Source organism: Macrobrachium rosenbergii, chromosome 12 (genome assembly GCF_040412425.1).
Source record: "Macrobrachium rosenbergii isolate ZJJX-2024 chromosome 12, ASM4041242v1, whole genome shotgun sequence".
NCBI lineage: Eukaryota > Metazoa > Arthropoda > Malacostraca > Decapoda > Palaemonidae > Macrobrachium > Macrobrachium rosenbergii.
Window position 1 is genome coordinate 13,852,626 of NC_089752.1, and position 23,521 is coordinate 13,876,146.

At 45.9% G+C, this 23,521-nt stretch overlaps 1 long non-coding RNA gene across 3 annotated transcripts in view; it reads right to left on the bottom strand.

Annotated features, from left to right (window-relative positions):
• Positions 1 to 23,521, bottom strand: part of LOC136844405 (uncharacterized) — a 70,718-nt gene that overhangs the window by 19,600 nt on the left and 27,597 nt on the right. For all 3 annotated transcript variants that reach the window (XR_010854866.1, XR_010854865.1, XR_010854867.1), the window contains exons 2-3: positions 23,333 to 23,487; positions 13,705 to 13,879 (exon numbers count right to left, since the gene is read on the bottom strand). This is a non-coding gene — a long non-coding RNA (uncharacterized lncRNA). The remainder of the gene's footprint in view (positions 1 to 13,704; positions 13,880 to 23,332; positions 23,488 to 23,521) is intronic.

The following is a 23,521-nucleotide window of genomic DNA, read 5'->3' on the forward strand; positions in this document are numbered from 1 at the left end:
TTTCACGATGGGTTAGAAGGCAATTAATACCTATCACGAAAATATTTAGGAAATATTTTTTAGATTTTACAGAGGTGCAGGCAGCTAGAGACCAACTTCTTTTCCTCCCATCTTTATTCCATCTGCTAGTTAAAAAAGTAAGCGAATGATAAAAGTGTTGTCAGTAACGTTATACTCTTGCGTAAATGCGTGCAGCCATAAACAATGAACGAAACTGTTGTTTGCTACTAATCATATCGGATAACAACTGTTTTGTTTGTATTTCAACCATCGCACGGTCAAACAATTACTGTCGTTATGTTACAAATGACGTTAAGTACTGTACAATAGGACTGATATTTTTTTCTGAGTCCAGTCCCGTGTCAGCCGGTGAAATTCCATTACAGCCGCGAATTTCGGGTATAATGCTAGATATACCAGAGAAAAGAGCTTTCCAGGAAAGCTGGGTTACTACCCCCAGTCGAAATGTCTTCTAGGAAGGCGTCGGTATAATGGGTGAGTGAAATACCACTGCCACGAAATATACTCGAAAGATCTCTCCTATCAAAACCCCGGAAAGAGGTGAGCCGTTACAGCCCCACACAGCAACACCCCCAGGGCGGCGACAATTAGCGCCACCTACTTCATTCCATTTTTCTAGCACGTGATAAATTCGTTTTCTTTTGTGTGCTCGTCCTTTTTGGATTGTTTTCATCATCTACAATGGCATCGAGGCACCTTTTCCATCTAAGTTAAGTACCATCTTCTTGTGGGGTTTTGTTCTATTTTTATTGGCTGTTTTGGTCTCGTGTTTTCCTAAATATGAGATCTTCTTATGACTCCACGGCGTCCCCCGCCAGCCATGTCGACCCGAGGCGACTCCTTCTGTTCTTCGGTTGGAGTTGTCTCCTCGCTCGTTATAGAAAGATTTTAACCCCTTGATTTCCTTCCTGGTGGTTTTCCTGTGGCCTAGCTCCTCCCTTTTAGTTTTGAATTGCATTATCGGCCTATCGGCCTTTATTAGGTGATGCCCGTCCGATACCCAGGTTGCCCTCATTTTCATTTTGGTCTCAAGTAGGCTATTATTTTATACTTGAAGATGGTGCTCTTCTTTATATTTTAGTATATTTATTTATTTTTTATTGTTTTTTTGGTTGTGTGGTTTGCCTCTGCAGCTGCGTGGCTCCAATCGGCCTCTCCCCGAGGTAGGCTACGCTCCCTAATGAGCTAATTTGATTTTGATTGTTTATGTGTGATGGTATTTTTGTAGTGTAAGCTCCATCCCCTTGCCCTGGGTGGAGATCAGGTTGAGGAGTTTTGGTTGCTGTTTCCTCGAGGGTGCCGTTTCACGATTGGGTGCAGAGGAGGCCCCTTAGTTCTCTTCCTCCATTTAGAATCGGAATTCTTTGGATGTGTTTCCTCTAGGCCTACGCCTTCTTACCCCCTCTCATCGGTTGGCTCGGCACAAAATTTCTCTCCCCTGCTGCTTCCTCCTCCCTTTACACTCCTTCCTCTTTCCTAACCTATAGAGTTAGGCCCATATTAAACCGCCTAGCAAGGAGTTACCGGGTTGTGTAGCTCCCTGGGTAGGCTACCCTTCCAAGTTCATTTGGAGGGAAGGATGCAGTTGAAGCCGGGTGACATGTTTCTCCTGTCTCCTGTCCCCTTCGAGTAGCCTACTCCTCTCCACTGCCTCCCTCCCCTATCCCCCCCTCAGCCTTGCGACTCGCGGGTGACGCCAGATGGCGTTTCTCCGAGTTCAGGACTCCTCCTGGTAGAGGGATTCGCTCCCTCCCACATACCGTCCCTAAGCCGCTGTGGTGGGGTGGGTGGTTTGTTTGCTCAAAGCGTGTTGAATCACTTTCTCCATACCTCGTCTCCCCGTCAGACTCGTGAATTAGGGTGAAATGTGTTGCTCAAAGCCTTATGTTACGAACATCCCGAGCCTTTACCCGTCTTGTTTCTCGGCGGGGAGGTAAGTGGAGTTTCTATCACGTAGGGAGCGGACCCTCCGGTCTCGGATAATTACTTCATCACTTGTTGTTATTATTATTATTATTATTTTGTTTTAATTTTAGATAAATCTGTTTATCCATATATACGTGGTCGGTCCTACACCGGGGCTCCGCCGTTATTTTCTGCAGCCCTTATGGTTAGTTTCCTGGTTTCGTTCCTTTATTCCCGAGTCCTCGGGGTCTAAGCTCCCACTTACCTTCCACTCTGTGCATTTGAGCCATTGGCCCGGTTATGATAAGGAGTTCTTCTCCGCCGGAGTATTCGGTTGTAGTTGAGTTTCCGGCCTTGCCGCTTTAGATTGCTTAGAGTGTGAGGTTCGTACTTTATATTTACAGACTGTTAGCTGTGAAGAGGCCGGGGTGTACCGCCTCCTTCAACAACCCTCACGGGCACGTAGCATGCCGGACCCATCGCTGGGTGTGCGGTCCGACTGGGACGACCTGGTTGTTTGGCACCCCGATTGGTTGTGAGGTTTGCTTTGCTCTGCTCAACCATCCAGGATGAGTCGATGGTGATAGCCTTCCTTCCCAGTTCATGCTCCTCATGTTGCATATTGTTTATACTCCCGGTCTGACTTTTCGTTCCTAACTAGAGTGCTGGTTTCCTTTGCAGGCGGACGAAGCTTCCAAGAAGTCTGCCTTGGAGATCCCCTCCGCCTGGGTGGCTGGGTTACGGCAGGAAATGTTCGGTCCGGGAAGCCCTACGCCCTCGACGCCAGGTTGAGGACTTGCTTTACCCGCATCGGGTGGCGGCTGCAGTGCCTGAAGATCTTGCCCCAAAATCATCCAACAAATCCGGGATGCGGGCCCAGCCACCAAGATATCCTATACGCCCGAAGTCTCGGAGGATGTTGCCGCTTAAATCTCAACCTGGAACCAATGAATGCAGCGGAGCCGGACCAGGTGGTAAGTGGAGGTAAGTGAGGGATGTTGGTGGGCCCCCTTTGTTTGACTCATGCTCATCAGTGTCTTCATTTGCAGGTTTTGTGAAGTCTTCCTCCTTGGGTGATAGAGTCTGTCTGCTATCCCCATGTTGAAGTTGAAGACTTCATGGAAGTAAGGCATAAGTCCCTCGACTTCCAAGAACGCCCTTCCCGTCCCGAGCTAAGGTTTCAGGACCGGTAGCCTCCCGGGAGCAAATCTAGTTCTCCGCAAAGGCGAGTAAGAGGGCTGCAAAGCCAAGCCCTCCTGCTAACCTTTTTCGATGCACAGGCCTTGCCACTGAACTTTACAAAAGTTTACGGAGGACCTAGATTCTAGGTTTTGAAAAAATCTCCGATAAGTTTGCCAATTATGACAACATACTGGCAGGTTTGGCTCGCCAACCTCCTGCAGAACCACAGTATACTATCCCGACACTGTGGACCTCCCACTGTTCGATGTCGGTAACCCTTGGCGCCAGACTCCGGGCCATCCAACATGATGGCAAACTTAGTGGAGGTCTGGGCACGAGACGGTTGGAGAAGGTGGAGTTCTCCCCGATCTCTTGCCCCCTTATCAGCCTACGTGAGGCTCACAGAAGAAGCCTGGATTCGGTCAGACAAGGTTCCTGGGGAGACTGTCATCATCCTAGGGATCAGGCTCAGTCGACTCTCCTGCACTCTGACGGAGTGGCAGGCAGCAAACACTAAATTGACCCCTTTCAAAGGGCAATTTTACGATGTTCGCCCCTGGGAGAAGACCTTCCCACTCCTTGCATGGACAAAGTTGCTCTGGCTACGGCCCTGAGCATGCTTTGAAAATCCTTACCACAATTAAGGGAAACAGATCCCTTCCTGGTATTCCCAGGAAGTAATGAGTTCTGGTGGGCGCCCGTCCACTTTCACCGTCGGGAAGCTGGACCCCTCTGCTTCCACGCCAGTTTAGTGAACAGCTCCTAAGCTGCGGAATCCTTATTGAAGGCGGAGTTTGAGGCCCGACTAAGTTAGCCCGGTCCTTGAGGCTCCGGCTGTCTTACTGAGGCTACTGCCGTCTCCTGCTCAAACGAACCCTTTTCCAGGGTTCTAGCTAAGTCCTTCCTGGCAAAACTTCCAGTCGGACTTGCGAGTTCATCATGCCAGACTGGAGTGCAGGAAATTCATCTTGCTGATGCTACTATCCGGCCACGAGCCTAACAAGCTCGTTAAAAGCTCGATCTGGGGACTAACCTCTTCCCCTGAAGACGGTTACATCCGTTATGTCTGAGGCTACGGGCCAATCAGAGTCTGCTCTCGCTGGGCATTTCCGCTTATAAGCGCAAGACCCCAGAATCGCCAGCCCCCAGACGAGTAGAGGCAAACGCTCAGGAGGCATAAGAGACCCCCATCAGGCGGTAGTCCAAGCCGTCCCGGTTTAGGCAGTGGCCCAACCATCTGCTTCTAAGGCCCACCCCAACAGTGCGTGTTGGTCCAACCAGCGCGCCCTCTTATGTCTCACCAGCATACAACCCTACATGTGAGGGCCGTGGGTTCTTTCACGGCCTCAATAGGGTTGCAGGAAGGAAGTGCAGGTCCCCCCACAGAGGAAGGTCTAACACCACCCCAAGAGGAAGACCTGGACGTGGTAGAGGAATAAACCCGCTCCTCCCACTGAGAGAGAGAACACAGGTAGGCGGTCGCCTGTATTGGTTCAGGGACAATGGACCTTCAGCCCTTGGGCACACAGCATTGTGTCAAGGACTGGGGTGGAGCTGGATCAAGAACCTCCCCTCTAAATCCAGATTTTACCAGCCACCCCACATCAATCCTACAGGATTACGTAACAGAATTGCTCAACAAACGAGCAATAAAGAAAGCAAGGCCCTAAAGTTTCAAGGCAGGCTATTCACTGTTCCCAAAAAGACTCCGATCAGCAAAGAGTGATCCTGGATCTTATCGCGTCTAAATCTCTACATAAAATCGACAAGTTCGCATGCTTGATGGCTCGGTGCGGACTCTACTTCCAGCGTGGGTGCGTCACTCACCTCTATCGATCTTTCAGACGCTTATTATCCGTCCATTGCGCCGGAACTCTCTCAGTTCCTCGGTTTCCAGACTTCGGGAATCAGCCTACTCCCTTCAGGGTCATGCCCTTCGGTCTGAACATTGCACCCAGGGTATTCACCAAGCTGGCGGACACGGTAGTACAGCAGCTCGGTCCCAAGGAATTTCCCTAGCAGCGCATCGCCTGGACGATTGGATAATCTGGCACCAACTGTTCCGGAGTGTCAGGAAGCCACGTCCATAGTCATCAATTTCCTAGAGTCACTGGGTTTTCAGCTGAACAGAGAGAAGTCCCGCCTGACCTCGAGTCCAGTTTCAGTGGCTGGGTCTCCAGTGGGGATCTGTCCTCCCACACGTTATCTCTCCCCGCCTCCCAAGAGGAAAGAGATAGCATCTCTCACCAAGAGATTTCTCAAAATCCATCGGCATCCACGGTCGATCCCAAGAAAGAGTCTGGGTCTCTTCAATTTGCCTCAGTGACAGACCTGCTCTTGAAAAAGCCAAATTAAAAGACATAAACAGAGTGTGGCGGAGTCGAGCAAATGCCAAGCTCAGGGACAAGGTCTCCTCTGTCCCTCGAATCTTAAAGACAAGACTGCGGCCTTGGACCACAGTCAAGGGCCTGTCCAAAACAGTTCTGCTTCAATTTCCCCCTCCGGCACTAGTTATCCACACAGACGCTTCTCTAGCGGCTGGGGGATATTCACCAAAACAGAAAGTACAAGGAACGTGGTCACAATGTTTCAGCAGTTCCATATAAATACCCTGGAAGCTATGGCGGTCTTTCTAACTCTGAAGAAAATCCGCCTCCCAACCGGATTCATATCAGGCTGGTGTTAGACAGCGCCAGTGGTAGTTCATTGCATCAACAGGGCGGCTCCAAATCAGGTCGAGTAAACCAAGCAATGGTAGCTATCTTCTCCTGGCGAACAAGCACGGCTGGCACCTGTCAGCCACCCACCTAGCGGGAGTCCGGAACGTGGTGGCGGATTCCTGTCCAGGACTACCCGTTGGAGACGGAGTGGTCCCTGGATGCGAATCTTTCAAATGGATTTACCCGGGTTCGGGCCTCCAAAGTGGATCTGTTCCTCGCAACGGAGAGCAACAAACTCAAGCTCTGTTACGTGGCCCCAACTGGACCCTCAGGCGTTCATACAGACGCAATGACAGTAGATGGAACAATTGGGAGAAGATTTATCTGTTCCTCAATAAATTTACTGCTGAAAAGTATTACACAAACTCAGGACATTCAAGGGTCAATAACCAGCCCTAGTAGCCCCTACTGGCCGAAGAGCAATTGGTTCCCTCTCCTTCAGGAAACTGGGATTCGGAGTCTTCGGTTCCCAAGCCCATTCTGACCCAGACAGTACAAACCAAGACTGTGTCAGCTTCCTCAAGGATTCAGAATGCCTAGTTTTATGGACTTTATAAAGTTCGCAGCCCAAAAGGAGCGGAACATTGACCCTGTCAACACTCTGTTTTAGAATCAGATAAAAGAGATTCTACTCTTAGACAGTATGACTCAGCAGTCAAAAATTAGCCTCCTTCTGAAAAGCATCTGAAGCCAAAATCATGACGACTAATTTAGGAGTTTCCTTCTTTAGGTCACTGTTTGAGAAAAGGCCTGGCTCCGCCACTATTACCACAGTCAAGTCGGCATTGAAGAAAGTATTTCTTTACGGCTTTAAAATCGACCTACAGATTCCTATTTTCATCCATCACCAGAGCATGCGCTCGTCTGAGACCAGTATCACGTCACATTCAGTTACGTGGTTTCTCAATGACGTCCTTAAGTTAGCATCAGAGTTGGATAACTTCCATTCCTCTATTGCTATATCAGGATCTGTTAAGGAAGACTTTATTTTTGATTAGCTTGGCTTCAGGTGCTAGAATCTCAGAGCTGTCGGCTCTCACTAGAGGTGATAGTTTTGTTAACTTCCTCCCATCTGGAGGTCCTCCTTTCCCTGACTCCTAGATTTTTAGCTAAGAACGAAGACCCACAGGACAGGTGGTCTCCTTGGAAGGTGGTGCCCTTCTCAAGACCAATCTTTATGTCCAGTTTATACACTTAAATCTTACACTCTTAAGAACTCCACAGAGTAAGTCGGGTCCTCTTTTTATCAGGAGAAAGGTGGTACTCTTTCTCTGAACGCTATAAGGCAACAAATTCTGTATTTCATTAAACAAGCCAACCCAGACTCAGTTCCTAAAGTTCATGATATTCGAGCAGTTGCTACTTCTATTAATTACTTTCATAATATGGACTTTTCAGAGTTATCAAAATATACGGGTTGGAAATCACCTCTAGTGTTAAACGCCACTATTTAAAAAATCGCTGAAGCCCTGAAATATTCTACAATAGCAGTGGGAAGTGTCATCTCCCCCACCTTAAATAATCATTTCATTATCCTTTCCTTTTCCCCAGCCGCCTGCCTCATTTACTTCTCTGCTTATTCTCCTGGTTGTTTATGCCTCACTGCCTAGCCCCTCATATTGATGTATCTTGTATCTACTGATGGAAAAGTGTAATCTGACAAGCCATAATTGTTTTCTCTTACGGGTACTGGACGGTTTTTATTTGGCTCCACATTACCCCAGATATGTGTATGTGTTAATTTTCATTAGTCTTGTCTCTTACGTGTTTTAGCCTAAGTTTACGTGTATATTAATGGGTTGTATTTGCTTGTTCTGTGCACATTTCATGTTTCACTTACCTTTAAGTAATTTTAAGATTTTTGAGGTTTTTTCCCCGTCATGCAGGGACCTCCTCTTGTTTTATAGTGCTAAGTTTTTGATGTGCCTTAGATTTAAGATACCTTACTTTTTAGTATTCTTGCTTCATGAAAAGAGATTGTTTGATTAAAATTATTTTCATTTACAATTTTGCATTTTCTTTAGATTACCCTTTTTTCCTAGTAGTGGCAGTCTTGGCATGATTCTCTATCACTATTTCACCAGCTGACACGGGACTGGACTCAGAAAAGGGATTTTGACAGAGGAAAAATCTATTTCTGAGAAGGTCCCACGTGTCACTGTGTTTCCTCCTAACTGACCTAGTACTCCCCTACTTGCACATGCCAAGTCTGGGGTTAGTGCTAGCATGGAATGAAGTAGGTGGGCGCTGGTGTCGCCGTCCTAGCCCAGTTGAGTGTGGGGGCTGTAACGGCTCACTCTTTTCCGGGGTTTTGATAAGGAGAGATCTTTTAGTATATTTCGTGGTAGTGGTATTTCACTCACCCTTCATTACCCCACGTCTTCCTAGAAGGCGCTCGACTGAAATTAAAACCCCAGCTTTCCTGAAAGCTCTTTTCTCTGGTATATCTAGCATTGTTATACCTAGAAATTTCGTGCTGTAATGGAATTTCACCGGGTGACACGGGACCTTCCTCAGAAATAGATTTTTCTCTGTCAAAATCCCTTTACACTATACCCTTATTCGCTCTGGAGAAAAGATCAGCAAGGAAATATACTGCTTCAGTAACTTTAAGCTGCAAGTTGTAGCTGAAGCTGAGAAAACAATGTTCAAGCTGCTAATGACTATAAATTATCATGCATCAGCAACATGGATGAAACTCGACCATAAATAAAATTGAGAAAATGGATTTTTTCAAACTACTGGGCAGGAAAAAGAATACAAATTACTGCTGTTTTCACGCCGATAAAAGATAAATACGTAAAGTTAGAGTATTATGATGAAATCAAGAGAAATAGCTAACGCATCTTGATTTTTTTTACACAAAACAAACATGCCCCAAAACGGCCAGCAGCGATTCCTAACGTCATATATTAACGAAAAACAGCTAAATTAATTTCACAATGAGACTTAAGAACATTTCGTGTATGACGAAAAATATCCTTGTCCCAAATAAATAAAGTATCTATATTCATTTACGCACTAGAAGCAAGAAAAGCGCACTGAACTGAGTTAAATGCGATGAAATAAACACCGTTATTTATTCCAAAACAAAACATTGATCGCAATTTATAATACAAAAAGCAATATGAGAATATATACAATGGATACAATGCAGTAGTAAGCATAACTTTTTAAAAGATCCATGAAAAGATGCACATTCTTTATGTTGATGTTTGTATAATGCTGTTAATATGTGAATAGAGTTCAGTATAATGTAGGCTAAAAGAAGGGTATATTTAGCCTATCTGATATACTTTAAGCGTAGGCCAAAGGACAATAATAAATGTAAAAACGGAACAGCAAAGCATGCTTGCGTTTACAAACACCTAGTTTGTCGATGCAGCACAGCGCCACCAAAATCAAGCGTCATGGCGAGTTAGCGCAGCGACCGGAAGGTGAAAATTAGTGAAAACATTAAAAATAACTCTAGCGAAATTTGTGCGGATTACTGATTGCCGGATTAGTGATGGTCAACCTGTATCACATGAATGTAAGCAGTATTTCATATTCAAAATCTTACAACTGGCACTGTTAATATATTCACTAAAGACAACAATAATTCAATTTTCTAGCTGTTCATCAATAAGCTGAACTGCCCTCAAATGCAATATAAGCTTTTATCACTACCATGTCAGTCATTTCCAAGAATCAACCAAATACATAAAAATACCATTTGTCCCTGGAGGCTTACAGACAATACTATAAAAACACATTCTCTGGTCTAGATATTTAAAGTTTACCTCAATACTGTGTATTCAGAAGTGATCACCCAAGTTCTCTTTATAATTTTCTGATGAGTTTACCTCAATATTCAAAAGTAATTACCCAAGTTCTTTTTACAATTTTCTGATGAGAATAGCTGTTAACAAAAAGACCACCTCCTCCCTCGTACCTACAATCTCTTGATATGAAAGAAATTATATGTAAAAGGGGTCACTTCATGAAAATTTTCTGCCATTAGGTGTGATCAGCATAAAAAAAAATAACACTTGGCTAACCCACTAAGACTGTCTCTGTAATCACCTGTATCCCACCAGGTGGTGCTGGAATCTCTACGTTCTTATCAGAATCCTTCATGACCACCCACTAAGATGTGGGGAGGCTGGGTGGGTTTTCACTTTAACAGTAGGTAATTATCCAAATAATTTTATCATGAAAATTTTCACTATTTGGAATGAATCTTACCTACTGTTACAGTTAGCTGGCTACCACATTGATGTGGAAGGTGGTTTAGTGTGACCAGGAAAACTTCAGCTAAGCAAACCAAAAGCTTTTTAATAAAGGAATAAAAAAAAAAGCTTCTCAACATTCCTGCCTGTTGTGTGATCCTTACTGGGAAGTGCTGTCACCAGACGCTGGGACCTCAACAGGGTGTAAGGCCCTTGCAGCGAGACTTGTCAGAGGATCCTTACAAGGAAAAAAGGACTCTAACTCATAGAGTACTAGTGACTCTTGTGCCTGAGTTGGAAGCCCATAACCGACAGTCAAAAACTAAAGACAACTACCACCTTCATATATGAAGGTGCACTCCTATACACCGGTGTATCTTCATGCTCCTAATATTCAATAGCGGGATTTCCTAAACGATACGACAGAAAGCAAGGCTGCTATCATATTTGGTTCAGGAGAAAGCGTTCCTGCCGCAAAGATCGGACTACGGGCTTTACACCTCATGCTAAATTTGAACATTTCACAAATAATATGAGTCAACAACAGTTACATCTTCCCTGAGCTGCATGACAACCTTCTGTAGCAAAAGGTTTTCAAGGGAGTAAAGATGTGCTTAAGGTACGGAAGCCACAAGGATTAGTTTCAAAAATGGTAAAAGCTAAGGAATCAATTCACTGTGCATTGACTTAAGCATTCTTGGACATAAGAGTGTCTGGTCTCCTAACACCAGAGATAAACAATTAAACTTTTCTTAAAGGTTTGTCTGTCCAGGTAAACCCTTAAAGAGTTGTAACTGGACCTAAGACAGCTACTTCTTCCCTGCCTACCAAAGCAGTTAAATTAAGCAGTCACAAATCTGGGAAGGGCTTTCACTTCTAATCTTTTCTCTAAGCAATGAAAGAAAAGAGAGAGGTTGCCACTAGAACAAAGCCCACATATAAAAGAAAGGGTTTGAGGCTCACAAGCACAATGCTACAGCAAGAGCTAAAAGAGAGGTGTCTTCAAAGTTCTTAAGTGGTGCCTTATCAAAAGGCTCAAACTGGAGGACTATGTCTAAATTTTATCATAAACCATGACAAGAAGATTGAAATTTCCGGCACAAATGATAGAAAAGTCTTCAAACTCTAAATCATGAGTGATATACCAGTCAGCATCATGCAAAACTGAGTGTAATGTAAAGCAGGTTCCTTTGATCACTGTGACAGAAAACTGCTTTGCGTACCTGAGATACGTACTGCCAGAACTTAAATCAGGCTCTCTAGTGAATGGGTTCTGGATATCACTCAGGGCAAGCACCAAGATCAATAAACTGACCACTGTTACTGGTGCATAAGATGAAAGGTAGAGGGCCGTCTAGACTTAAAGTTGCTTCCTTGGCCATTCTAGAAATGCCCTTAACTCATAACAGTAGTGACAATCCCCACACAGTCAGATGAGGCATGTGGAGGTTGGATGGAATCTTCTTAAATAAGATGATCTGAAAAGATCTTTCCTGAATGGAAGAAGACAAGGAACATCTACCGCCAGGAAAGGAAGTTAAGAGAACCATTCCCTTTGGGGCCACCAACGAGCTATCAAAATCATCCTTGTGTTCTACAAAGCTCACAACTTGTAGAGTATTTCCTCAAAACAGCAAACAAAGAAAGAGCATAAAGGTCTAGATTCGACCATTCTTGAAAGAGGGCATCAACTGCCTATGCCTGAGGATCCTGGCACGGAGGGCAGTAAACTGGGAGAGTGGTGTTTTGGCCAGTAGTGAACAGATTGGTGTTTGGGTCTCCCCCTAGAGGTTCCACAACTTCTGGCAAACCTAAGGAAGAGGAGACTATCTGACTGAAGACCTTGCCCTTTTCTGCTGAGTTGGTCTTCAATAACAATGCGTTTCCCTAGGGCAAAATGAGGTAATGGAATGATGTTACTGGGCTCTGCCAAAAAAAGGAAGTTTCTTTGCTAGCCTGAACAAATCTCTTGATCTGTGATAACATTTAGGATAACATAATATTAATTTTTCATTAAAAATTCAGGCTGTTTGTAACTGTTTAGAACAATTCAGTCATACAAATTTTTGCCCATAATAAATCATTTTATCATGTATCTCATGTATCATGCGAGTTCCTTTTTTGAGAGACCAAATTACTATGGACTAACCTCTTTTGCTACATCTCTTTATCCCACTTCTAGTTAAACAAGTTAAAAAAAAGTAAAAGCAAATTATACAAGTATCGTTAAGTTAAAGTTAAAAAAATGTAAAAGCAAATTATAAAAGTATCGTTAAGTTACGTTATACTCATGGAGTAAACGAGTACAGCCATAAACAACCGAACAAGAAACAACTGTTTTGCTATGAACATGGCCTAGGCGTGGCTATGAACAACCGAATCGGATAACAACAGCTGTTTTGCTTTCATTTCAACCATGGCACGATAGTAAACAATTACTGTAGTTATGTTACAAATGATGTTAAGTAGAATAGGACTGATATATATTTTACATTATACCCTTACTCGCAATGGAGAAAAGATTGGCAAGGAAATATACTGTTAAATTCAAGCTTCAAGTTGTAGCTAAAGCTGAGAAAACAAACACTGTTCAAGCGCTAATGACTATAAATTATTGTGCATCGGCAACATGGATGAAACTCCTCACCTTCAATATGCCATCAAACTCGACCGTAAATAATATTGGAGAAAAAAGTATTTTAATCAAAACTACTGGGCATGAAAGAACACATTTTACTGTTGTTTAAACGTGTATGGCAAATGGGATGAAACCTTCCCCCATGGTTATCTTTAAATGGAAATTGAATTGATGCCAAAACAAAAATTCCTGGGAGGTATCGCTGTCCACGTTCACGAAAACCTAAACAATGCAAATGGCGCATGATCACTATGTTTATATTTTATAATACAATAGTAATATGCAAATACATACAATATTACTGGATACAGTGAAGTAAAGCATAACTTGTTAAAAGATCCATGGAAATGATGCACATTCGTTATGTTTTATTTTATAAAACGATACTATGTGAATATTACATACGCTAATTCTATATTTCGCGTATGATGCGACCCCCTTAAAATTAGCTTCAAAATTAGGTATTCAAAAGTCACATGATATGCGAGTATATACGATATTTTGAATTTCTAAGGATACAGTAAGTAAAACAGCATTTGTAATAACATCATCTTTACATAACCAATACTTCATAAGATACCTGTTGTTGCAAAAGCTAGCCTATACACAGATGGTTTTGTAATTTAGCAGTTGTCTTATACTACAGGTATGAGATAAATACATGAAAATTTGTCATAATTTTGTACCTTGTCTTATCTAAAGGTCGTCTTATACACGAAAATACAGTATATGGTAATTTTTTTATAAAAAAAAATGTATTCAGTCACAAAAATAACATGAAAATACAGTAATCTGTCAATATTGCTCAACAAAAAAATCCATGAGTTAGTGAATTTTCCATGATATCTTTGGGGATATATTCCACAGAAAAATCCTCCATTAACTGAAGCTGCAAATAATGAACCATGATATAGAGGGGGTTGATTGTATCCCTAAATAATTCTACCAATTCATATACATTACTAACACTCTCCAAAACAGATATGTGAGCTGGTGAATGCAAGCACTAAACTACCAATTAACTCACCTGGAGAACGTGTCGAATTTAAATCAGAGAGACGGTTGAGAGAGGTAGTGAAGGGCACAGATCTTGGTCCTGAGACACGCCATGGTTCCCTGTCCGCAGAGAAGACCAACGGACACAGGGCAGTCCAGAGGGCAGGCTACAGACAGATGCCAAGGCTCTGACACCTTCCCTCTCGCTGGGGAAACCGAAAAAGATTGATCACTGTGGCGGGGGGGGGTTCTGCCCTAATATATGCAGTCAAATTTCTAAATATAATATAAAAGAATATTTCTCAATTACCCATTATTTTTCTCCTGAACCATATAGGGAGCAACACAAGGGGGAGCAGAAGGAATGAGAGAGGAATTAAACTGGGCTACCAGGTAGGCTTGTAAAGTCCCTGCTCAACAGGTTCTCTATGATGGACATCCCGTTTTCTGCGGTGCCTTCACATGCGACCTAACACCGAACAGTTGCAACCTCATTATCATGTGTAAACTGTTTTATTTATTATCTATTCATTGCCTTATACCATGTATATCACGACAGAAGTATTTTATGTCCAACCACTTGTTAATCATGATGTTTTCTGTATGTACCTGTCCTGTTTTGTAGAGAAATAGTTTGACATCAGGTCACCTGTAAATTTTGTGTACTCGCGGTCTCTGAGTATCACGTAAGCGTCCCTACGCCTTCGCTTTATAAGCGGCTCGCTAATAAACCAGTACTTGTCTTCCTGCTCTTTCTTTACTTTCACCTACCTCTCACAGTGGTGACCCCCAGAGCCATTAACGGACCCAAACAGCGACTTAGTCTTGGCCCGATGAACCAACCCACGCCTTAACGGACTAACTATGGCGCTTTAACAAAGCGTTCAGGCATTACCAACCCTCGTCGGCAAATCACCGGTGTCATTAGTGGACCCATACGGCACGCTCCCGAGCTTGTATTGACACGAGTGTTCCCTCACTCTCCAAGTGAGAGTGCGAAATGAGCACGGATGCAGACATTCCCAACCACATACAAATTACCGCAAACTTCTCGGAGGCAGACGTCTCCCTTATGCAACCCCCTCTCGCGCGCTCCTCCACGCCGGAACCCACACGCTCCTCCACGCCAGAACCCGTACGCTCCTCCACACCGGTGCCCACTCCCCATGCGATGCCCCCCCTGACGGACCAACAGAGGGCAGCCCTCAGCATAAAGCTGCCGCCATTCACGCATCAGAACCCAGCATCCTGGCTCTACAGGGTCGAGGGGCAATTGAGGGTGGCAGGCCTGACCGACGAAGTGTTGACGGCGGACATCGCCATCAACGCCCCACCGGAGGAGATATACAAGAAGGTCGCCCCGTGGGTGACATCAACGACGAGCCCTGCCACCTTCCAGGAATTAAGGGCCACTCTCGTCGAGACCTGCTCCCTGCCAGTCTCCGAGAGGGCCGCCTGTGCTCTCGACCTTGCCATCAACCCCTGGCAGGACACAAACCTCTTGGAGATGTGGCATGCCCTCCAGGACCTCCTCCTCCTCCCCGAGACTGACAGCAGCAGCAGGCACAAAGAGATTAGCCTGTCGAGGGAGATCCTCCTGCGGCAGCTACTCCCAGAGGTCCGTGGGCAGATCACAGAGCCATACACCCTGCCGGCTGAGGACCTGATCAGGGTGGCGCAGCAGCTGACGGACTCCATGAGGGTGGCGAAGCGGGCGTCCACATCCGCGCACCCCATCAACTGCCTCCAGCCGGAGGACCCCACCACAGAGTGCATCAACATCGTCAACAGGAGGCAGCCACCCCACCCAGAAGAAGGAAAGGCCGGGGCTTTGCTATTACCACCAGAGGTTTGGTAAAGCTGTCCGGAATTGCGAAACCCACTGCCTTTTCGCCCACCCAAAAAACGGGGGAGGCGGCGGCCACCCTCACAGCATCCAAAACACCCAGGGGCCCCGCACTAGTAGGCTTCTACGTCCAGACACTATTTCTAGCAGGATGATGCTGATCAACACTGGGGCCATGCAGCAAGTGTTCCCGCCTTCCAGAGAGGACAGCAGGCGCCCGCCGGACCCCGGCTGCCTCCCTGACAGCTGCCAATGGGTCCCCCATCCTCTCCTATGGCACCAGGCTCCTGTCGTTCTCCATCCTGGGCCAGAGGTACAAGTGGAACTTCATCATCACAGATGTTAGGATCCCACTCCTGGGTGCGGACTTCCTCGCCCACTTCGGACTGGCAGTCGACGTCGGCTGCAAGTGCCTGCTGGACACCGAGTCCTGCCAGTCCCTGCCCCTGTCGCCGGGCCCCAGGGTCCCCACAATCTGTTTCGTCGCTCCCCATCAGTACGCCTCCCTTCTGAAGGAATTCCCGGAAGTATTCAAACCCGACCTTTGTCAGGTGCCCGGGGCCCCTGCCAAACACGGGATATATCATCACATCAAGACACAGGGGCCCCCGACGCACGCACGGTTCCAGAGGCTTCCCCCACAGCGCCTTCAGGAGGCCAAGAAGACCTTTGCCAGGATGGAGCGTATGGGCATATGCCAGAAGGCTCCCAGCCCATGGGCCTACCCCCTTCACATGGTGCAGAAAACGAACGGCTCCTGGAGACCCTGGAGATGGCAAGTACAGGCGGCTCAACCTCGCTACAGAACCCAACCACTACTCTCTATCAACCATGCAGGACCTAACGGCCTCCTTCCACGGGGCCAAAATATTCTCAAAGCTAGATCTCTTAAAATCATATTTCCAGGTACCAGTAGCTCCAGAGGACATCCCCAAAACCGCCATCATCACGCCTTTTGGGTCCTACGTCTTCGCCTTCTCCATCTTCAGCCTGAGGAGCACGGGCGACCTTTCAGAGACTGATGGACAGCATCCTGGGGGACCTGAACTTCTGTGTCTGCGACGTTGATGATATCCTAATTTTTTCCAGATCCCACAAGGAACACCTTCGGCACATCCAGAAGGTCCTGCAGCGCCTGCAAGAGAATGGCCTCGTCGTCAGCTTCGACAAGTGCACCTCCAGTGTCGATAAGGTGGAATTCCTGGGCCACGAGATATCCCCGGGAGGCGTCCGCCCAGTTGCATCAAAAGTCGAGGCCGTTGTCAGGTTCCCCACCCCTACCTCCATCAAGGCCATACAAGAATTCCTCGGGATGGTCAACTACTACAAGAGATTCATCCCGGGGATTGTGCACACCATGGCCCCCCTGACGGAGATCCTCAAGGGCCGTCCGAAGACCTTAGTGTGGGGCCCCGACCAGCAAAGGGCCTTCTCCCTGACAAAGGCCGCCCTTGCCAAGGCAACAGCTTTGGCCCACCAGGACCCCAGCGGCCCCCTCCAGCTGATGCCAGCAACATTGCCTGCGGGGCCATCCTGGAACAGGTTGTCAACGGAGCCCCTCAGCCCATCGTCTTCTTCAGCAGGAAGCTCAGCCCCACCTAGTCCTGCCACAGCATCTTCGACAGGGAACTCTTCGCAGTGTACCAGGCGGTTCGCCACCTCAAGTTCCTCCTGGAGGGTATGCCCTTCACAGTTTGGACGGACCACCAGCCGCTGGTCCACGCCTCCACAAAGTTGGGGGATGGCCTCCAGGCAGCAGTGGCACCTCACAGCCGTCGCAGAGTTCACCTGCACCATCAAGTACCCCGGCAAGAAGAACCCAGTAGCCAACGCCTTCTCGAGGATCGAAATCAACGCAGTGCAGCTCAGGATTGACTACGAGGACCTCGCCCGCGAACAAGCCACCGACCCAGAGACTCCAGCTTACCGCACTGCCATCATGTCGTTGAAGTGGAAGGACGTCCCCCTCGGCCCGGGAGGGCCAACACTGCTGAGCAACATAAGCACTGGCCACCCCCGCCCACTGGTGCCCGCCTCCCGCCGTCGGCTGGTCTTCAACATCATCCATGGACTGTCCCACCCCTCCAGAAGGACGACGGCCAGGCTGCTGGCGGAGAAGTTTGTGTGGCACGGCATACAGAAGGACGCGACGGCCTGGGCAAGACAGTGCATTCAGTGCCAGGCCAGCAAAGTAGGGTGGCACACCGAATCCGGGGTGGGCGATTTTTCCCAGCCAGGGAGACGTTTCGGGCACATCCACGTCGACGTAGTGGGTCCTCTTCCCCCATCAGGAGGAGCAAGATACCCTCTAACAGTTGTCGACCGCTCCACCAGGTGGCCTGAAGCTACGCCCATGGAAGAAGCCACCTCCAGTGCATGCGCAGTGGCCCTCCTCTCCAGCTGGATTAGCCGTTTCGGTGTCCCAGACCATATACAGTAAACCCGCCATATTCGCGTTCTCACGATTCGCAGGTTTCTCTGTAGAATATACCTAACCATTATTCGCGGGAAATTCACCCATTCGCGGTATTTTTCTCTGAGAAATATTCACTAAACTCTGTATTTTCATATAATTTTCATGAATAAATGCACTTTTTGTGATAAAACTATTAAAATACTCAGGTGTAAGCATTTTTACAGGGTTTTTCTTGTGTTTCAACTATCAAAATGCGCAGTTCTAAGTGTTTTTAGAGGGGTTTTAAGTATTCGCAGATTTTAGCTATTTGCAGGAGGGTGTGGTATGCATCCCCCGCGAATATGGGGGGTTCACTGTAACCGCTTTCGTGTCTGAGCTGTGGACCACCCTGGCACGCCTGCTGGGGACCACTCACCACACCACCACTGGCTACAACCCCGCAGCCAATGGAATGGTGGAAAGGTTCCACAGGTCCCTGAAGTCGTCCCTCATGGCTCGTTGCACCTCCGACAGTTGAAAGTACCAGCTGCCCTGGGTCCTCCACGGGTTGAGGACCACCCCCAGAGCCAATGGTGACCCATCCGCAGCAGAAAAGGTCTTCGGGGAGACCCTCGTAGTCCCGGGAGAACTTATCACAGGGGCCCGGGATGACTTATCATTGCAGAGGCTCCGTGACAGGGTTGGGAAGTTCACCCCCTGCCGGCGGACATATACCGACAGGACGTCCCCCTTCATGCCTCCCGGTCTGTCCTCCGCCACCCACGTCTTCATCAGGGGGCCTTTCCTCGTGCTTGGGTGGAACAAGAAGGCATTCCGGCTAGCCGTCCACAGGAAGGAAGACTGGGTATCAACTGACCGTCTCAAGCCCGCATTCTGGAGGAGGACGTCGGGGGCACTTCCCAAAGCCTCCCGCAGGAGGTGGCGCCCCCCTCAGCCCGCCCCATCTGCAAGAAAACCTCGTGGGCTCCCCTGGAAGGCCCCGGGATCCGGCAGGAGAACAGCCCAACACACCCATCCACAGGACACCGTAGAAGACGACCAACCCTCCCAACTGGCATCGAGGAGGTGGGGCCCCCTCTGCCAGCCCAGCAGATACCTGCTGTGATCAGACGTTACCTACATTTGGGGGGGGGAAGTATTGTAAAGTCCCCGCTCAATGGGTTCTCTATGATGGACATCCTGTTTTCTGCGGTGCCTACACATGCGACCTAAGACCGAACGGTCGTAACCTTATTATCATTATTGTGAATTGTTTATTTATTATCTATTTATTTGCCCTTATACCATGTATATGTGACAGAGTATTTTTATGTCCAACCAGTTATTGTTAATCATGATGTTTTCTATATGTGCCTGTCCTGTTTTGTACAGAAATAGTTTGACCTCAGGTCACCTGTAAATTTTTTGTACTCGCGGTCTGTGTATACGCAGACATCCAAACGTCGCTTTATAAGCGTGTCGCTTTATAAGCGTGTCGCTTCAGTAATAAACCAGCAGTACTTGTCTTCCTGTTCTTCTCACAGGAGGAGGAGGAGGAGGAGGAGGAGGAGGAGGAGGAGGAGGAGGAGGAGGAGGAGGAGGGAGGAGGAGGAGGAGGAGGAGGAGGAGTACTTGTCTTCCTGTTCTTCTCACAGGAGGAGGAGGAGGAGGAGGAGGAGGAGGAGGAGTACTTGTCTTCCTGTTCTTCTCACAGGAGGAGGAGGAGGAGGGAGGAGGAGGAGGAGGAGGGGAGGAGGGGGAGGGGAGGAGGAGGAGGAGGAGGGAGGAGGGGGAGGGGAGGGGAGGAGGAGGAGGAGGAGGGGAGGGAGGAGGAGGGAGGAGGAGGAGGAGGAGGGGGAGGGGAGGAGGGAGGGAGGAGGGGAGGGAGGAGGAGGAGGTGGTGGTTCCTTATTATCTTAACATCAAGAAAACCACACTTGTGCCTCAATAGCTAGGCTAACACATAGGCTATGTGGCCATCATGCACAACCAAAACATTCAGTTTCCACAAGCTCTTTCCCAAACAGCCTAATGCTATCATCTCTGCTTGTTATAGATGACATGATGCAAAAACAGGAAACAAGAAAATCAGCCAGAAATTGTCAAAATTATTACTAACACCGATTCACACCATCTGCATAAGGACACGGCATGAAGAATTATGACAAGAATGCAAACATTCCAGCATCACCTGGTGGGAAAGTAACAGCTAGTACTGCTATATAGTAAAAGACTTTCATTTATCAACTATTTTTTGTCTATGCGATATTCACTCTTTAGGAATGTACATGCAGAGTACTGCAATTATTTACAATTAAATCTGACATTGATAGAAATTTGCTTTAACAATCTTTCTGATTGCACTTTTGAAAAATGTAAATTTTTATGATAAAATTAATTATCTGGATACTTACTAACTGTTAAAGTCAGCTTACATCTTCATGCTGTTAGGTGCAACTGGCATTCAAAATAAACAAGAATACTGCTTGGCTGACCCAGATTGACTATCTGAAATCAACTGTTTTCCATCAAGCAGTACTGGAATGTCTATGTTCTTGTCAGAACTGTTCATGATCACCCACTAATATGTGGGTAGGATGGGTAGCTTTCCACAACTACTGTACATTCAATGAAGATGGTGGGTTAGTGTAGCCACAAATACATATGCTCAGCCAAGCAAACTAAAAGCTTTTTTTAAAATGCAAAAGCTTCTGAACATTCTTGCCCGTTGTGTGATCCTTCCTGTAAGTACTGTCATCAGACGGTGGATCCACAGGGTCCTCAGTGACACTTGTTGCAGGCTCCTTACAAGGAAAAAGGTCTCTTTATCTCGTAGAGTACTAGTAACTCCTGTGCCAGAGTCCTAAGCACATAACCAACAGTCAAAAAATTTAAAACAATGACTACCTACAGATATGAAGATATACTCCTATACACTGATGTGTATATTTGTGCTTCCCAAACTCACCAGGATTTCCTAACAACCTAAAGATAAGAGAGAAAGGAAGATTTTCTCGTATTTGGTTCAAGAGAAAATTGTCCTGCCATGACAAAAGGACTAGGGCTTTGTAATTCTCATAAAAAATTTGATGTTCAGCAAACAAAGCACAGCAAACCTGACTTCCGTGTCCAGTGAACTGTGTTGGCAGTCTTCTCTAGATAGATAAATCCTTAAAGCTAAAAATGGATATAGCACCTGCTCAATCAGAGGTTTCCAGCAAAACAAGCAGAAGAGTAGGGAGCAGTCCTCTTGTCCAAGAGAGAGTGGGCCAGGACAGGGTACCAAACGTGCTCAGTGAGACCTAAGCCAGCCCTGCTTACAATGGACAGTCACCTGTACAGGTGGCCTAACATCTTTGCCTCCCAAAGACTATACAGAGCACTCTCTTGAAGTCCTACCAACTGAAGTATCTGGTTATTCTTATTACAAAAGAAATTACCTTTAGGTTAGGGTAAGCATGACAGCCATCATAAATGAAATGATAGGGAAATGAATGACTGTGTTCTTAGGTAGGTTAGTTAGTTCCCAGTTAGGTAGGGATCAGTTCAGTGAAGTACTGTCTGCAGGAATTCAGAATTAACCTGCACATACTGTAAATTTTGTAAATGACACTAGAAGTAAATAAATCTATATGTTAAGTAGTAACTGTCTGATTTTGTCCCCAAGACTGGTAAACTGGTTGTTGCTTGGACTTGCACCGGTAATTCTAAGCCGGCTGTCCGCGGTGAGCTAGACTGTGGCAATTGGCGTTTTCTATGTTATTTTTACTTGCTTTAAAAATTTAAAGTAATATTTTTGTCGGCGGTTGTAACTAAACTGTAATTGACCTTTGAAGACTACTTGACTTGAATTACCTAACACGGGGTAGGTCTAAGCCGGCATTCCAGCAAGCCCCCCCGACCTCCATAGTTAATCACGGCAAAATTGTAACCAGTAAACACCTCTAGGGTACGTTATGTTGGTATTTTAGGGGTGTTTACTGGTTACAATTTTGCCGAATTAGCTATGGAGAGTGAGTTACTTGTGAGAATGCTGGCTTAGCCACCTACCCTGCGATTGACAATTCAAGCGGCGTAATCTTCAAAGATCAATAACAGCTTAGTTACAACCGACCGATAAATGCCCTTTAAATTAACTAACAAAAACAAAAAAATAACAAAGCCAATCAGTATTATAATCTAACTCACCATTGCTCTTTCAACAAGTACCCTTGCACCTCTAAATATCATACAATGGTCCTACGAAAAAGAATCTGAAATTAGGTGATATAAAGGGCCCACACAAAACACTCTAGTACTGTACTTCACAATATATCTTTGTCTTCATTTTTTCTCCATCTCTGTGAAGAAAAGCAAAACCAAAAACATACACAATCATACACTTACAAATAGTAAAGTTTAACTTACAGCCTAGCAGAGAGCAGAACAAGAAGTCATCACTAAATGACAGTCAAAGAAAAAGTGCTTAATGATGACAGGTTCTCTCACTCACCCACTTACCACCAGCACAAGCTGAAGATATTCCTACATGATAGGCACTGTTTTGTATTTCCATTTGAACAAACAGCTTCAACAGGCAGTTGGACATAACGTAGAAAGGCTAAGTCACCTATGCAAAATAGCAACTCAAGGAAAATAAATTGCTTGATGAAAGTAGGCTAGTGGTATTTTTCCCACTTGCCAACCTACCACAAGCTAACTACCATTACCGAGTTTTAAAAAATAACAGCTCACCACTCAAGAATACATCTACCTAAGAGGCAATGGTTTAAATTTCTAAGGGAATAAATTTTCTTTAAGATTATTAGCACCCTATGTCAGGTTAGTTGGTGGGGGAGGGTGTGAGGTTACGTCCTGGAAGGAAGGTTAGGTTTAGATTCGTCCCTGTATTGGCTAGGTTTTGTATTCCCCCACCCCCCAACAAAAAGGGGTGGAGGAACTAACCAATGTTTCCCCCTGTGGTGCCATTAACATGTCATAAACATATCAGCAAACTGTTGCACAAATAGGCTGCAAAAAAAGTCTAACGATTTAATACGTGTTTCAGACCAGAGCATTATAGGATTATGTTATTCATCATTTGCCAAAGTTTTGTTCTCCAATAATAGTCGTTGGCATTTATCAACCTGTCTGTAAATTGGTCGAAATCATACTAAATCTGAAAGAAACGTTTATTTTACATTTTCACTTGACTAAATTTTGAAATAATTTTTTAGAATTAAGTCTACGTGCTCCATTAACTCGTAGGCTACATTAGGGCTACTGTAGCCTAGGCTAAATGAATTACGAGAGTACACACCAACGTATGTCAAGGATTTTACTAACAGCTGCCAAAAAAGTGAGGAAATTATAAATATCTGGGGCATTATAAAGAAAAATTGAGAAAAAAGGATTTAACCAGCAACTTCCGTAACATACCTTCACTCCGTCAGTATTTAGAAGTCCTAGAAATTTGTCTTTGATAAACATTTCGTCATGGCAACACTGCTGATGATATCGCCTGCTGATGTATCTCTATAGACCTTGGATCAGTGCTGCTCGTTTTCCGTTCCATAAATTCCGCCGTTTTCCTCCTAAGGTACACAAAGGTCAGTATCGAGTACTAAA